The sequence below is a fragment of the Anser anser genome (assembly GCF_964211835.1).
Source record: "Anser anser genome assembly, chromosome: 1".
NCBI lineage: Eukaryota > Metazoa > Chordata > Aves > Anseriformes > Anatidae > Anser > Anser anser.
The window spans coordinates 4,288,373-4,293,743 of record NC_139720.1 but is presented as its reverse complement, the minus strand read 5'-3'; the positions used below and the strand labels follow the sequence as shown (position 1 = coordinate 4,293,743).

The following is a 5,371-nucleotide window of genomic DNA, read 5'->3' as shown; positions in this document are numbered from 1 at the left end:
GTGTCATCCCAGGGCACTGCACCCCTCCTGGGACACCCCAGAGCATCCTTGGCTCCAAGCTCGTGATGCAGAGGTAAGCTCCCACCCGTATGTCCCTGGAACACCTGGATAGATGGCGAAAGTTACTATGGTATTTTCCTTCTTCTCAGTCCTTTCCTTGCTGTTATCCCCTGTGACATGTTGTCTGGTGTATTCTTTGTATATTGAGTACAAAATCGAATAAATGTCCTCTGAGTTACTTTCATCTCAGCATCTTCATTATTTTCATGTCAGAAGTGTCTCAACATGGAAATTCAGGTCTGGGAGAGCTCACAGACATTTCTTTTCGCTCATAAGACATGAACTAACCATCTGGCACAGTTAAGCCACTCAGTGTGATCCTAAAACAAAGACAAATGCTGCTGCTGTTGTTTCATTGTTTAAAATAGACATTTTTTGGAGCATGAAATTAATCGGATCAAACCTTCCAGCTCTTTTCTGTCTGCTCCATATATACAGATACATGCCCCCGTATATCTCCATATAGCCTTAAGAAATTACCTCATGATAAGCAATGCTCACTAAATATATATAGCAGCTATTTCTGTGAGGTGTATCTTAAAATCCATTTCAAATGGCAGTGAAGCTAATCAGGGATCTTAGTGCCCAGTGGTTTTCTACTACAGACCCAAATAAAATAGTGTCACCATTCCTAAAAGACATCAGGTTGAGCATGATTGTTTAAGACCTGATCCAGTGACTGTGTGTCTGGCAGACAGAAATATTTAGAAAGAAATATTTGGGTTGTGATGGTTCAGTCCAGTGGGTGACTCATAAACCAAATACCAGGGGCATATAGGTACTGGGACAAAGATTTCAGCAGTCCCCAAAAGAAATAACTGTTGTAGTGATTGCTTGGGCGAAGGCTTGAGCTGAGTTTTCTTATGAACTTTTTTAGTACAGGAATTGTCCAAAAATACTGGGTCCGACAATTGTCTGACAATGTTCTCCACACAAGCAAAATCCCAGGAGAGGAGAGGTGTGGCCTGATGTGACTGATGTTCTTTCTTCAGTCATGACCATCCTCGATTTGAAATGTGCTTCACTCAGCCACTGGCTCTATCCTCAACTTGGGCTTGCAAGGAGTGATGATTCCTGGCAAACAAGGGAAATGAAGCTGCTGCTGTATGGATGGGCATTTTCTAGAAGAAAAAATTCTGATTTATAAACCAAACCTGGATGTAGGAGGGGTTGAAGCCCACCACTCTAGACTGTAAACCAGCCTACCAGCAGAAATACAGAAAGTCTATTTAATGGGCCTAGCTAGATTTCCTCCATATTTTTCTGGAATGACTGGAACTGCTTACCGTTTGGAGAAAATTTGCTTATTTTGAGAGATCCTTTACTCGGCTGATATTCCCTATTGTGCCTTGTGCTGCACAGTCACTTTCATGCAACAGTCTGACTTGTGCCAATGGAATACTTCTCACGAAGAAGTTTCAGAGCTTTTACCATCAGGCCATGACACCAATTTCTAACAACTGAAGGAGATGTTGCATTAAAATTCACATCCTTCCCTCTACCACTGGTGGATTTTTTCAATTAAGTCTAAGAAAATGTATGGTGTAACTTAAAAGCACTGGCAGCTTTCCACATGTGATCCACAATTGTATAACAATCACAGCAATTTCCTTTTTGATATCAAGTGTCTCTATATGGCTGGGAAAGTCCCAGGAACCATGCTGATTTACTGGTTCCCATGAACCTATCACAGGCTCATCATTCAATAGATCCTGCCTTTTAAACATGGCCAATGTGCTCAATTAATAATACGAAAAAAAAAATTCAATTCCGTTTTCCCACTCCACTCTTGGAAAATATATTACGTGAAAGGATTTTATCACCTGTACGGTGCATAATGTCGTGTACTGGATGTGATTAAATGTCCAGGTGGTTTCATCCCTGCTATCAAACTATCTGAAATCTCCAAGGATGCATTATCATCCATAAAAGATCCATAAGGAGAAAGGATATGGATAAGAATATAACATAAGAATACAGCATAAGAATATATTCCAAAGCTTTTATTAACTTTTATTGTCATTGCAAAAGTCCAGGGAGCCTGGATGGAGGCAGTTATAGATAAAGGACTCAATTATTACAGTGCAACCTCTGCAAAGCAAAGGATAACCTGTAACTTTATATGCAGAGTGTTAGATGGGAGATTAAAGCTTTTCTTCTGATGTTCCTCTGGGGAAATGACTTGTGTCCATGCCTTTGTGGAGCAAATTCCTTCCTTCTCAGTGGAAATGCTTGTTGGGTTTCGCGATTTGAATGGACTCTAGTTCAGAATGGGACTTCATACGTGCAGGACAACAAGCAGAGATAGCACAAGGACTTCACAGATAAACAAGAGGCTTCCAATAAAGCTAAAACATGGAAAGGAAAATGTATAAGAGGTGGGAACATGGTCAGATGGGGTAACCTAGGAAAAAGAGAGAGACACAGTCTAGCTTTCCCAATACTATCCCTACATGCTCATACCCCACCTGCAATTGAATTACACAAGACATATGAATTGCAGTAAGAAGGGTTTCTACCTGTGCATCATCATCAAAAGGAAGGCTAGGGAAGGGGCAGAGGACCTGGTTACATGGAGGAGGACAGTGTACCGGTCATTCCAGTACTTAAAGGGGGCTGCAGGAAAGCTGATGAGGGACTCTGTCAATGAATGTAGTGATAGGACAAGGGGAATGGCTTTAAACAAAAAGAGAGTAGATTTAGATTAAAAGTTAGGAGGAAAATCTTCAGAGGGTAGTGAGGCCCTGGCCCAGGCTGCCCAGAGGAGCTGTGGCTGCCCCATCCCTGGCAGTGCCCAAGGCCAGGCTGGATGGGGCTGGGGGCAGCCTGGGCTGGTGGGAGGTGTCTCACCTTCTCTTGCAGAGAAGGACCTGGTCATTCTGCAGGACACCAAGCTGAAAAAGAGCCAGCAATATGTCCTTATGGCAAAGAAGACCAACAGCATCCTAGACAGCATTATGAAGCGCTTTACCAGCAGGCTGATGGAGGTAATCTTTTTCTTCTCCTCAGCACTGTCAATGCCACATCTAGGATTTTGTGTCCAGTTCTGGACTCCCCAGTACAACAGACATGGACATACTGGAGTGAGTCCATCAAAGAGCCATGAAGGTGATTAAGAGACTACAGCATTTGTCATTGAGAGTCTGGGAGAGCTGGGACTGTTCAGACAGGAGGAAAGGGTAAAAAAAATGAAGCATATGAAATTGTTTAAACATAAAAAAGCCTTTTACTATGAGGGTGATTGAACACTGAAACAGGTTGTCCGTAGAGGTCATGGAGACTCCACCCTTGGAGTTCTACTGGACATGGCCAAAAAAAAACCTGTAATGTCTGACCCTGCTCTGAACAACAGAGGTAGAGAGATTCCTTCCAACCTCAATTATTCAGTGATTTCAGGGGATCCAGAAGTCTGAGCACATCCCAAATGAATTGCATTGTTACCAAAACAGACCATCTTCTAGCACTGATGAAAGAGACTTCCTGCAGCATGGAAAATCTTTCTTGAAATATTATCTCTCAGGGGGTCCAGAAAAAATGGTTTGGCCATTTAAAATATGCTTGCAGGAAATGGTGTGACACTTAAAGATTCTGCTGTGACCAGTTTTGCTGTGGGTTGCAGTTCTGCTTGCCTTCATCGGGCATCTGCTCCTCCTTGATTGCATTTTTACTCTTTTTCAAAAGGGCAGATGGTATTTTTTTTCCTGTGTGCATAATTAAAAGAACACAAAACAAACTCATCTAAAGATACTAATTAATTCCATTTCCTAATAGATTGCAGGCAGCCTATTAATATTATTCACTCCTGGGACTAAGAGTCTGCTAGCAAGAGCTTCTTCCTCTTTCTGGTTTTCCTTTTCCCATGGTGGCACTGGTGAAGTGATCCACCACATCCCTTCTCAACACAGTCACACTAAAAGTAGCTGTAGCCAGTCCTATGCTACGACTGGTCTTGGTGAGAATGGTCATCCTTTTCTTTGTTTGTTAAATGCTGTTCTACTTGAGTCCCCCCATCACCCTTTTTGGCTTTGATAATGTGCATCTGAGAGGCCATGATGCTGCTCAGGTCAGGTAATGGCTGAAGACTGGGCCAGTCCCAGGTCTACACACATTTATACCCATTTTGGGCTCCCTGGTTTACTTGGAAAGGGTGTGACAAAGGAGGGGAAGTTTAATTGTTATGCTTTAAAAAAAATAATACATATATATTTATATATATTTTAAAAGTAAGATCAAACATGCCTTTGGATGGCACCAAGTGATTGTCAACTCTATTATAATTACCCAATTAAAGAGGTGATAATGAACCCAGACTTGAAATGCTGGAGGGAGAAAAGGAGGGTGTCACTGGGAACTCAATTTTTGTTTTATCCTAAATCTCTGTTATAAAGGAATCACCTGTCAGAAAGTCTGCTGAGAAGCAAGCAGCTATTCACTGCAGTGCTGTGATCACAGAAACACGGTGGGAACAAAAGCAGCAATGACAGATTCAGGTAAGGCAGTCTCCAGCCCAGGAAACCCAAGCAGCCCCAGGGTTTTTTGAGGAAAAAAATAAAACAAAATAAAATAATAAAATAAATAAATAAAATAAAAAATTAAAAAATAAATAAAATAAAAAGAACCATAAATAAATAAATAAATAAAAATAATATTAAAAAAAAAAAAAAAAAAAACAGAAAAAAGCAGTCATTAGTGCATCCTAGCAATTTTTAGGGTTAACAAGATACTGGTCTGTACTGGCACAAGTATAGCCAGGAAGTCATAAAAATCAATCCCTCCCCCTTTTTACCTGACATTCGTTCAACTAAATCCAGAACACTGCCTTTTGGGCACCTACCTGCAAGAATGACAGGAGGTTGGACCAGTGATCTCCTGATGTACCTTCCAACCTGACTTATTGTTTCATTGAAGCCTTGTCAAATCACACCTATTGTAGACAAGACTCAAGCCTTTGGCTTCTGCTTTCAGCCCTCACAGCTGTGCCTGTGCCACGTACAGGCTATGTGAGCCCATGCCACCTTCGGGGTCTCAGCTCAGGTTTGTGACAGGTTGGCTCTAGGGTTTGTGCTCTTGGGATCCTACGCCACAGCTTGTGGGCATGGCTTCCTTTGGGACCTAAACTCATGACTATAGGAAAGCATGTACTTCTGAGACCAGCTTTGTGGACCAGAAAACCAAAATAAAGCCACATGAAACCACATGACGAACCTAGCATACATCCCTCTTTCCAGCTCTCAGGGCCCAGCTCCCACTTCAGTATTCAGTCAAATTGAGTATTTCATCTCAAAGGTAGCCAACCTTTCATCTTCCCTCA

The 5,371-nt window shown here is 41.8% G+C and overlaps 1 long non-coding RNA gene across 1 annotated transcript; it reads right to left on the bottom strand.

Moving 5' to 3' along the window:
• Positions 1–1,861: 1,861 nt before the first annotated feature.
• Positions 1,862–2,956, bottom strand: LOC310901264. Its single transcript, XR_014585696.1, has 2 exons — positions 2,911–2,956; positions 1,862–2,408 (listed from the first exon to the last, which is right to left on the bottom strand). It is a non-coding gene; the product is annotated as an uncharacterized lncRNA (long non-coding RNA).
• Positions 2,957–5,371: the final 2,415 nt, after the last annotated feature.